Source organism: Felis catus, chromosome A1, assembly GCF_018350175.1.
Source record: "Felis catus isolate Fca126 chromosome A1, F.catus_Fca126_mat1.0, whole genome shotgun sequence".
Taxonomy (NCBI): Eukaryota; Metazoa; Chordata; class Mammalia; order Carnivora; family Felidae; genus Felis; species Felis catus.
In genome coordinates, this window is record NC_058368.1 from 157,854,924 (window position 1) to 157,867,299 (window position 12,376).

General features: G+C 38.8%; 1 long non-coding RNA gene across 9 annotated transcripts in view; it reads left to right on the forward strand.

The window, feature by feature from the left end:
• Positions 1-12,376, forward strand: part of LOC111561730 — a 414,779-nt gene that overhangs the window by 349,758 nt on the left and 52,645 nt on the right. The window contains exon 16 of one of the 9 annotated variants that reach the window (XR_006583251.1): positions 3,028-4,811. The exons of the other annotated variants lie outside the window; for them this stretch is intronic. This is a non-coding gene — a long non-coding RNA (uncharacterized LOC111561730). Of the gene's footprint in view, positions 1-3,027; positions 4,812-12,376 lie in introns of those variants that run through there. 9 annotated transcript variants of the gene reach the window in all.

The window sequence follows — 12,376 nt, forward strand, 5'->3', positions numbered from 1 at the left end:
CATGTTGGAAGTCAGTGATTTCAAAGTTCCAATCCTGAGTTTATCATTACAAATCAAGACAAGAATCGTAATAAGACAGAATCAGAATATATTAGAACAAGTGGAAAAATAGGATGTCATTCAAAAAAGACTTAAAAATAAAACTAGATGGAAATGGGTTAGAATAAAAAGGTGTTTAATAATTAAAGTTTAGTTTGTTTAGTTGTAATATCAGTGACTTTTTTCTTTTAAGTAATTAATCAAGTATTTCAGCCTTTAAAGGACAAATTGTAAATCCTAACAATGATCTACAATGAAATAATTGTAATGTGCCAACTTGTACAATTCATATTTTTACACTGGCAATGTAAGAGTCTGAATTGTTTGCAAAAGAGATGTTTTGCTCTTCAGGTATGGAATTGACATGTGGCTTTTTAATTTTGTTTTTGATTTATTGTGAAAAATTATTGCCTGCTTACACTTTTGAGATTTTTTAATTTGTGGGCCTCTATTCACTTATTGGTGGAAGAAGATTTGCATTCCTGTTGGGGCTTCTCTGCCTTAGAAAGGTAAGTGTAGGGGCGCCTGGGTGGCGCAGTCGGTTAAGCGTCCGACTTCAGCCAGGTCACGATCCTCGCGGTCCGTGAGTTCGAGCCCCGCGTCAGGCTCTGGGCTGATGGCTCGGAGCCTGGAGCCTGTTTCCGATTCTGTGTCTCCCTCTCTCTCTGCCCCTCCCCCGTTCATGCTCTGTCTCTCTCTGTCCCAAAAATAAATAAACGTTGAAAAAATAAATAAATAAAAAAAATAAAAAAAAGAAAGATAAGTGTAGCTGTTTGTAGAGAAAGGCTGGCCTCATAACTCTTCACCAATTTATCCAAGGACTAAATAATGACTTTTGGTTACATAGCTTCCATATGCTATTTTAATGTGTATTATTCCAGATTTGTTTTTCACAGAGTGATATTTACAGATAAGGGTAAAATGACATTGAATGTTAAAGAAGAAAGTATTGCTAAAGAACTATTCAAATACATAGGGCATTTGTCTTTATAGTTTATGGGTTGATTTTATACTACCTGTAATTCATTTGCAAGTTTATTATGATCCTTATGTGGATATGCCTCTGGAAGCCAGATATGGAATAGGCATAGAGTATAATATGTTCATCAAGGGATTCTGAAGTCTAATTGCTGAGTTTCATTCTGGCATCACTCTTAGCTATATGATCTTGAAAAATTATTTAAGCTTTTTGCCTTATTTTTCTCCTGTAACAGGGGAAGTAATAATACTACATTTCTCATAGGGTTGTTGTAAATTATAGATAGTCAATTTAAAGCATGAAGCTCAGTGCCCAGCAGGTGGTAAAGGTGTAAGAAGTGTTTATAAATAATGCTTAGATTGTCCTAGCTGCAAGTGAATCTCTGTAAAAATTCTGACAAACAATACACCTCCAAAATTAACTTTGGAAGTGGCCTACAAGTGGCATACATCTTAGGTGGAGTAAATACAATAAACAAAGCAAAGCAATAAAACCTACTTCACAGGCGTTCAGTCATTATTTCTTGTATTTAAGCAAATTGGGTATTAGGAACTCATAGATTCATAGACTCTCTAGGTTAGATGTGGAAATTTAAGTAAGCATCACCCTTCCCAGCTGTCTCATTCAGTGTTTTCATCTCCTCTACCATATTTCCATGAAGCAGACATTCATCGTAATACTTGAACCTCTCCAGTGATGGCAACCCTATCCATGAGGAGCCAGTTTTGGTTACTGGAAAGATCATTTAGGTTTGGCTGAAAATCTGCTTCTTTTGCCTTCACCCATCCTTCCTACTTTGACTTCTATGTCTCTTCATATGTCAGTGGCTCATATATTTGAATATATTTTCTACATTCTCCATACCCTTCATTTTGCAGACACAAATTCCCAGTTACTTCAACCTTTCTCAAACGACATGATTTCAAATTCCCTAATGTTATGCATTATAAACTTTGGAACCAAACTTATTTCATTTAGAAACTGTATTTAGCCACAAGTAACAGGCTTAAACCAGAAAAGGGTATATTTCCTCTCATATAAAACAAATTCTGCACTAGACAGCCCAGAGCCAACATGATGACTCAGCAAATTCCTCAGGGTTCCAGGACCTTCTGCCATCCTGCAAGTGTGATTCTCATTCTCAGATTTTGGAGGTGACCGTTTGGTTAGCTGTTGAATCCTCATTCTTGAGGGAGGAAAAATTAGAAGGGCCTAATGCAGTCAGGGTGCATACTTCCTGAATTGGCTTCCCCCTTTAGGGACTTCTTTTGGACACATTAACAGCAACTTCTACTTCTTGGGCAAAACCAAGCCACACGATTAACTCCAATGTAAGGGAGGAAAGGAAATGTAGTTTTCAAGCAAGGTTTCATTCCATCCTGAATGAAAGCAGGATCCTTTCAATAAGAAAAAAGGGTAGGCTAGATGTAAGGTAGGCAGCTGGCAGTCTGCATCAGGATGTTCTCTTAAAAGTCTCCTTCTGCTGGTTTTCCTGTTTCAGCAACAGTCTAGATACTAGATGACCCTGAAGGGTAGAATGGGACTACATCTGGGTGGAAATCTGACTTCTAGAAAATGGTACCAATTAATTGAAATACCAAAGAAAAAGTAGAGAGCAGTTCTAACTTGGGCAGAACTTTGTTTATTCAACTCATTTGAGCTCAGAGTCAATAATCTTAATATTTACCAAGGCTTCCTACCCATTGAGAACTGAAAGTCTGCTCTTTCCTGGATTTTTTTCTGCTTTATACTATAACCAACATACACATGTGGTAGATCCAAAAACCATCTTCTAAGGGTATGATTTACTAAAATACCTATGAGTAAGTGGTATAGTGGTAAGGTCATTTTAGGAAGGTAGAAGTCAGTGAATGAAGTCCTTTGTGATATGTGTATTAATGCCAAGATGTTCTAAGAAATTATTCTAGAGTACAGAGTCTTTCTGGGATTGATAGCACCTAGAAAATTTATCTAACCACCTTGCTGTCAACTTTGCTTTCTGTCCAAAGGATCTCAGATTTTACTGGAAGAGGGGAAACAAAAGCATAGTGGTACTCATTGGGAAAAACTATAAGTAAAACCAAAGAATATGCGTGCTTACTCTACAAGGAGTCCTGGGAACTCGCAGCTGGTCTCTGAAAATGAAAGGGGATGAAATAAGAAGATTGATTGGAATATAACAGACTTCAACAAATATATCCTTTCTGGCTACAGAGAAGCTCATACTTAGCTAGCTTGACTATGGTGCTACTATAGCCGACTATAGCCAGATGGTGGTGGTAGTAACAAGGGCCTTGCCTGTGTTTCATGAGTACAGGTTATACTTTACAGTACAGGTTATACAGTTACAGTACAGTAACTGACTTTTTCCCAAAACTTGGAGAAAAGCATCCATTGGTTGAATCTGGGCTCTCTAGGCATAAAATGATCAGCACCAGGAATGCAGACAATATTAAGGCCAACTTAAAGATTATATTCCTTCTTCTGTTTTCTTCTTCATTTTCAGGTTAGAGTTAAAATCCTACAACCTATTATCTATGTAGTTTCCAAACACCCATCTTTCTGAAATAGGAATCAAATGTAAAACTACAATCCAGGAATAGGTGGATAAGTGCAAGTTGTGTCTGGTCTTCCCATATTCTAACTTGACTCTAACAGAATTTTTAACTCACAGTCACTGAAGGTTTTTTTTTTTTTTTTTTTTTTTAGCAGTTTTAGCATCAAACCCAAGGAAGAAGTGACAAAATAGAATTAAAAATATGATTAAAATTTTTTTTTGATGTTTATCTATGTTTGAGAAAGAGAGAGAGCAAGACAGAGTATGAGTGGGGGAGGGGCAGAGATTGAGGAAGACAGAATCTGAAGCAGGCTTGGGGCTCCGAGCTGTCAGCACAGAGCCCAGCGCAGGGTTGGAGCTCAAGGACCGCAAGATCTTGATCTGAGTCCAAGTCAGACGCTTAACTGACTGAGCCACCCAGGTGCCCCAAGAATATGGTTACTAATTTCATAAAGGCAATAGTAACTTTAGGGAAGAAAGCCCAAGGATGCCTTTTGTTTTTGCCTTATAATCATTAGGCTGTATTCTTTATGAATTCCAGTTACTATCATTCGTTCATACATTCATTTATTCATCTACTTAATAAATATTACTCATTTACTTAGTACCTTAACTATATGCTTGGAATTGTGCTAAATTCTGAGAATATAAAAATTTTTAAGAAACTGTTTCTGCTATCACTTATGAGAACTTACCTTTGTATTGTACACTTCTTCAAGTGAACAAGTATTACAACAAATGTTTTTTTTAAGTATAATTGATATACAATGTTATATTTGTTTCAGGTATACAGCATATTGGTTCATCAATTCTATACATAGTGCTCACCTCGATATAGTTGCTGTTGCCAAACAACATTATTACAATATTATTGGCTATATTCCCTATGCTGTACTTCTCATTTCTATGATTTATTTATTTTATAACTGGAAATTTGTACCTCTTAATCCTCTTTATCTATTTCATCTGTTTCCTCACCCTCTGTCTTCAGAACACCATCAATTTGTTCTCTGTATTTAAGAGTCTGCTTTTTTCACTTGTTTTGTTGTTCAGATTCCAGATGTAAGTGAAATCATATAGTGTTTGTCTTTCTCTGACTGACTTATTTCTCTTAGCCTAATACTGTCTATGTCCATACATGTTGTCACAAATAGTAAGGTCTCATGAGTAGACATTTTTCCAAAGACATACAGATGGCCAATAGACACATGAAGAAATCCTCAACAACACTAATCATCAGGGAAATGCAAATCAAAATCACTGTGAGATATCACTTTATACTTGTCACAATACTAGAATTAAAAAAAAAAAAAAAAAAGAAAGAACAAGTGTTAATGAGGATGTGGAGCAAAAGGAACCCTGGTGCACTGTGGGTGGGAATGCAAACTGGTGCAGTCACTGTGGAAACAGTATGGAGGTTCCTCAAAAAATTAAAAATAGATATACCATATGATTCAGTAATTCCACTACTGGGTATTTACCCAAAGAAAACAAAACATTAATTGTTAAAGATACATGCACCCCTATGTTGTAGCATTATTTATAGTAGTCAAGATATGGAGGCAACACAACTATCCATATATAGATGAGTGGGTAATAGCAGAGAGAGCTAAATGTTAATTCTTGGTAAGTTTCACATTTTTTTTTTTCAACGTTTATTTATTTTTGGGACAGAGAGAGAGACAGAGCATGAACGGGGGAGGGGCAGAGAGAGAGGGAGACACAGAATCGGAAACAGGCTCCAGGCTCTGAGCCATCAGCCCAGAGCCTGACGCGGGGCTCGAACTCGCGGGGCTCGAACTCACGGACTGCGAGATCGTGACCTGGCTGAAGTCGGACGCTCAACCGACTGCGCCACCCAGGCGCCCCGGTAAGTTTCACATTTTAATGAGTTATTTACGTATTAAGTTTTGTAAGAGAGTTTTCTATATAGTGCTAAAAACACAGAAAAAGTGAACATGGTTAGTAAACATTTTTTCTCTTTACAGGAGATAGAGTGTCTACACTAGTGACTCTCAAGCCTGGCACATACTAGGACCACCTTGGAAGCTGGATAAATGTACTGCTGCCTGGTCTCCAGGTTGTCCAGACATTGGCATTGTTCTAAAATATCCCTAGGTGATTCTAATGTGCAACCAGGGCTAAGAATGGCTAGAAACTCCCACTTCTGTTGGAAAGCAAAATAATCAAGTTATGCTAATTGGCACTAAAGAATAAATGGCTCATATTGTCATTTGAACTTCCAAAATCAGTATCTAACAGAGATTCTCATAAGTGTGGCAAAGTATGATGAAGACATTCAGGTGAGGACAGAAAATATTTCAAGCAGAAGAGTCTTCTGTATTCCTTAAATTTCACCACTTGGATGACTATCCCACCTAGCTTAAACAACTGCTTTGCATTTGTGACCCTGGCTTTTAATTCAGCTTCCTAAAGTCAAATGTGTTAAACACTTAACTGATGCTTATATTTGAGTAGATTTTTCCTAAAATGAAATTTATAGGAATGTAAATATGTTTGATTGCCCAGAGCCTCGATTGTCCATCTATCTTTGTCCCTTTGTATTAGAGCTGTGCCTATTCAGGAAAATAAAATGGATGCCCTCCGACTTCAGCTCAGGTCATGATCTCGTGGTCTGTGAGTTTGAGCCCCGCGTCGGGCTCTGTGCTGACCACTCAGAGCCTGGAGCTTGTTTCAGATTCTGTGTCTCCCTCTCTCTCTGACCCTCCCCCGTTCATGCTCTGTCTCTCTCTCAAAAATAAATAAACGTTAAAAAAAAATTTAAATGGACGCCCTAAAACAATCAATGGGGTATTACAACATTTGAACCCTCATTGGCCTTTTTAGGAACTTTTGGCTGATATGGAAGGGGTTCAGTATCAAATTTTCTAAATACTTATCAGATTTTCTTTTCTTTTCTTTCTTTCTTTCTTTCTTTCTTTCTTTCTTTCTTTCTTTCTTTCCTTCTTTCTAGAGGAATGTGTACATGTGTACAAGTGAGAGAGGGACAGAGAGAGAGAGAGAGAGAATCTTAAGCAGGCTTCATACCCAGCATGGAGCCTGATGCCAGGCTTGATCTCATGACCCTGGGATCATGACCTGAGCTGAAATCAAGAGTCAGATTTTCTAATTACCTAGAATTCATTTTCCTATATATTACACTTCTCTGTGTATTAACTTCAACACTTATACATTCATGATTAGAATGCCTGTGCTCTCCTTTTATGGGTAGGTGGTAATGCCTATTACATTTCTCAAATTCTTCGGGATAAGATGTGTGGGCAGTAGAATTAAAGAGCAGAATTCACATTCTTGTTTAGTTTCTTTATGAGCCATGTGATCTTAGGTAAATCATTAACCTCTCTAAGCTTCAATTTTCTTATCTGTAAAACAGAAATGATAATAGTTCCTTTGTTATAGTTTGGAAGATATAATGTAAGTAAAGCCCATGCCATTGTGCCTAGTACATAAGCGCTAAATATTATTATCATTATTGCTTTTGTTGCTATTAAATTCTTTGGAGGAAAAAAAAGTTGCAGGCAAATGAATAATTGCTGTGGACATTAAGGAGTTTTCAATGGAAAAGGTTGCATTTCTCTCTTTTGCAAGTATTTGAAATGTACTGACTTGATTATCTGAAATCTAAAATCAAAAGCTATAGCAGTACATTTTATCTCAAAGGAATACTATAAAATTTCATGTTTTGTTATATGCATTATCGATGTCATATCTACCTGCCTCTTACACTATATGAGAGAGGCTAGGAAACATGCGCACACTAGAAAGGAGAGAAATGCAGTTTCTGGCGTCACAGCAATTCCTCGAGGTCGGGTGGGATGGGGTGGGATCAAATCAGTAATGTGTTGCTATAAACTCGATTTTTTTTTTTTACCATGACCTCCAATCCTTATCTGAATGTTAATAGATAGTTTTATCTGTGAACTAATTCAGGGTGAGAGACCAAACCTTGGGAAGTGCATGTAGAGATAGAAATGACCTTCCAGTCACTTTACAAAAATGTCCATGTGCTGACCCTGTCCATCTCCTTTCTCCAAAGCACAAAACTACTGCAGGATCTTCCTTAACTTGCGATGGGGTTACATCCCAATAATCCCATTATAAGTTGAAAATATCATAAGTCAGAAATGTATTTAATGCACCTAAACTACTGACCATCATAGCTTAGCCTTGCCTACCTTAAAAGTGCTCAGAGCACTCATATTGGCCTACAGGTGGGTAAAATCATCCAACAGAAAGCCTATTTTATAATAAAGTATTGCATATCTCATGTAATATCTTGACTATTTACTGAATATGAAAAACGGAATGACTGAACGGGTACAGAGTGGTTGTGAGTGTCTGGGTTGTTCATCCCGCGACCGCACGGCTGCCTGAGCTGCGGCTCTCTGCCACCACCCAGCTCCGTATCGTACAGCATATCAATAGCCTGGGAAAAGATGACAATTCAAAATTCAAAATTCAAAATGTGGTTTCTACTGAAGGTGTGTTGCTTTCACACCATCAAAAAGTCAAAAAGTTGTGAGTCCAACTGTTGAAAGTTGGTGACCATCTGTATATATTTTCTCCTCTCTTAGTATGCTCTGATGTTATCTAGGTGGCTTTGTGTTATCACTCATTTCAGAAACGAAATACAAGTGGAAGCAATAAAGGGCTTAATCTGAATATTAATACAGTTTATAAGGAGTAGGAATGGAAACTAAATTCTTTTTGTTTTCTTCTTTGGCCTCATGTTTTCTTCCCTCTGGATGGCTTTTCTTCTTTCTCCTCACTGATCCTAATAACTTATACAAACTTGTGTCATCTTTACTATATTCTCCTCTTATTTAATCCCTACTACCATGTTGACACATTAAATAGCAGTTTTTGAATTCAAGAATCGTTGCCTCCGTAGCTGTTAAGAGTGAAAGCTGGCCATGTACTATGTATGTACATACATAATTTTATAAAATTTACTTTGAATTTTACTACTGGGACAGTGATTACAACCTTGTCCAGAGTTACTCTGTTAATTCCAAAAGTAGGCATTGAATGATGAGAAGACTGTCTAATTTCAGGAATATTTTATTTTATTTTGGGAGCTAGTGAGAATTGATGGTTGTTCATTTAGTTGTTTTTTTTTTTTTTCAACGTTTTTATTTATTTTTGGGACAGAGAGAGACAGAGCATGAACGGGGGAGGGGCAGAGAGAGAGGGAGACACAGAATCGGAAACAGGCTCCAGGCTCTGAGCCATCAGCCCAGAGCCCGACGCGGGGCTCGAACTCACGGACCGCGAGATCGTGACCTGGCTGAAGTCGGACGCTTAACCGACTGCGCCACCCAGGCGCCCCTAGTTGTTTTTTTTAATGTTTATTTTTGAAAGAGAGAGAGGGGGAGACTGAGTGTGAGTGGGGGAGGGGCAGAGAGAGAGAGGGGGACATAGAATCCAAAGCGGGCTTCAAGCTCTCAGTCAGCACAGAGCCAGATGAGGACTCAAACCTGTGAACCGCAAGATCATGACCTGAGCTGTTTGGACACTTAGCTGACAGAGCCACACAGGCGCCCAGGAGTTTTTTTGTTTGTTTTTTTTTTGTTGTTGTTGTTGTTGTTTTACTTCTATCTTTATGAATTCTCCATTAAAACACTAATTTTGTTTTTGATCTCTAACAGACCAGGAAATTTATGTTCCTGTAACTATTGGAGTTCATTCTCACCTTTTTTTCTCCTATGGGAGGCATGTTTGCTCATTGCTAAGCCTTTTTCAGTTATTCATGATCCTAACTAGAATTTTTAGATGAGTTAAAATGCATTTCCTTGTAGCTTATGTGGCAGGCATCAAACGATTAAAAAACAAAATTCATTTTCCTACCAGGGGCTTAATGCGTCAGAATCTGGGGCAGAGTAAGGGTTGGAGAGAGGAAGAAAGGAACTGAAAAAAAGTAAAAGGTAAGAAGCAGGCATGGATCAGGGAAAATTCCAGCCAGAGCTGATGGACTGAGCTTTATCAGTGCTGCTTTATGATATGTGTCAAAATAAATGTAGGAAACAGTTTTTGCTTCAAAGTTTGGAATGTTGTGGTGATATTTAAATGAAGGAATGTTACAATTGGAAGAGCTGACCTAAAACTTTCCAAAACCATCACTTTTATTTATTAAACTTACTGAAGAGAAGAAAAGTGACAAGAAGAATCATAGATCATTTATTTATTGGACAAAGTACTCAGAGTTCTTTTCCTTGGTAAAGCAGCAATTAAGATGGGTTTTATTATGCTCAGCATGTGTGTTTGCCTGGTTTAAATTGTTTACATATTTACTGGCAAGGCGCTAATGAAAATAAATCAGTTCGAAGGACTTTTATCTCCCTGTCTGTGGAACACTGTGAAAGTTGCATTTTTAATGGATGATGACCACAGTTGTTTTTAGGATTCCTGAATGAAGTCATGAAGTCTTAAAAATTTTGGAACCCAAAGTTTTGACTCATGTTACAATTTGAGCAACTGCTTTGCTTTATAGAAAAGAGTTCGGTCTAATTTTGACCAAGGCTGTGGATTATTTCTTACAAGTCAGAGGCTCATTTCCTGGGGATAATATTTTAAAGCCTCATAACTAAGGCAATACTTTAGTTAGACTTACTTAAATTATGAGGAAAGATCCACCCAGGTCACTTTAGGGCACCATTTCTCAAATCAGGTATCCTACCCTACACTTTAGCAGGTACATGTGCTGTAACATAAAGGCTTCAGGGCACTCTGCTAAATAGGATTAAAGTTTCTTCCTTCCTTCCTTCCTTTCTTCCTTCCTTCCTTCCTTCCTTCCTTCCTTCCTTCCTTCCTCCTTCCCTCCCTCCCTCTTTCTTCCTTCCTTCCTTCCTTTCTTCCTTCCTTCCTTCCTTCCTTCCTTCCTTCCTTCCTTCCTCCTTCCCTCCCTCTTTCTTTCTTCCTTCCTTCCTTCCTTCCTTCCTTCCTTCCTTCCTTCCTTCCTTCCTCCCTCCCTCCCTCCCTCTTCCTTCCTTCCTTCCTTCCTTCCTTCCTTCCTTCCTTCCTTCCTTCCTTTCTTCCTTCCTTCCTTCCTTCCTCCTTCCCTCCCTCTTTCTTCCTTTCTTCCTTCCTTCCTCCCTCCCTCCCTCCCTCTTTCTTTCTTCCTTCCTTCCTTCCTTCCTTCCTTCCTTCCTTCCTTCCTTCCTCCCTCCCTCCCTCCCTCCCTCTTCCTTCCTTCCTTCCTTCCTTCCTTCCTTCCTTCCTTTCTTCCTTTCTTCCTTCCTTCCTTCCTTCCTCCTTCCCTCCCTCTTTCTTCCTTCCTTCCTTCCTCCCTCCCTCCCTCCCTCCCTCCCTCTTTCTTTCTTTCTTTCTTTCTTTCTTTCTTTCTCTCTTCTTGTAGCAAGATTTTTAAGAGACTTAAATGTGCAAATGGATATTGTGACTAATCAAGAAAGGACATGGCATTCAGCATTTCCCAGACTGTTATCAAGCAGTATCTACTTACATCTCTCAGAATTCTGTTTCTCAGAACACGGTTAGGGAAAAGCTGCCTGGAGTGATAGGTTTCCTTATAAACTGGCAGTCAGCCTCTCTGGACCCTGGTCTTCCAGAAGCCCATCACCATGCCATATTCAAGAGCAGGGCCCATGACCCACTCTTCTGTGCGACTCGTGTTTGTACTCACTGAGAGAGAGGATCCGATGGAGTTTGCTGGCCACTATCCAATCTAGGGCACTTTTATTGAGATGTCTTAAACCAAAGTGCCTCAGAGCAGTTTGGCTTTTATACATGATCCTTTGGCCTGAGCACAAATCTCTGGACCGATTAGCTGTGGCCAAGGTAGTAATATCAAGTGGCCAAATCCACAGAATTTTAGTGCTGTTGTTCTTTACATGGAGGCTATAATAGGTAGTTAAGTTTTAAGGGCTATTCTGATTCCATCTTCATGTAAGATATTCATTCATTCATTTATTCAGCAAGGATTATTGGATACCTATCGTGTACACTTAACATGAACACCATGTTACACTCTGGGGATACAAACATGAGTAAGATATCTTTCTGTTTCCCAAGCAGCTTGGTTGTCCTTGTTTGTTTCATAGGATACTCTTTGGATGTACAACGAGCTGCTCCATTTTGAAAGCCAATATAGGTGATTGAAATATATACATACCTCCTTGTTATTTTCCTGTTACTATTCGATCTAATCTTTGGTCTGAATGTTCTGCAGTATTCCCCCAGAGAAACCAGCAGCAGGCAGGGCTCACACAGATGTGGGGCATCAGGAATGCAGTACTTTTGGTTGATTAATTGATAACATGATTATGGCCTCTTTCCCATGTGGGGGACATGGTGCTGTCTGATGCTGTCTTCTTTTCTATTGTGCATGCTCGGGACAGGCATCCCAGATGGTCCTTGATTGATTGTAAGACAGGAGAGGGACACGGTGGCAGCATGTGTAGCACTGCCAGAAGGAACACATCTGTAGCAGCTGTGTGGATCGTTGCTCTCAGTGAGCTGTTCTTTTCTGGGCTGAGGTGCAGGTCTTCATGAAGAAGAAAAGTCCAGGGCGACAGAAAAATTAATTTTTTCTCTAATCTGAGTTTACAAGAATCCTGGCTCATGGCTTACTATGCTTCAAGTTCACTACTCCCAGTGTAGGGAGATCCCTATAGCTACTGGCTTCTCATTAAATATGTTGTATGTTACATGGAGGAACATCAGCAAGTTAAACATCTATTTGGGTTAAAAAAGGGAAAGATTCCCACCTGGAAAATTTAAATATATCTGTTAGAGTCCACTTCACAGTTAAAGTTGTGATATCT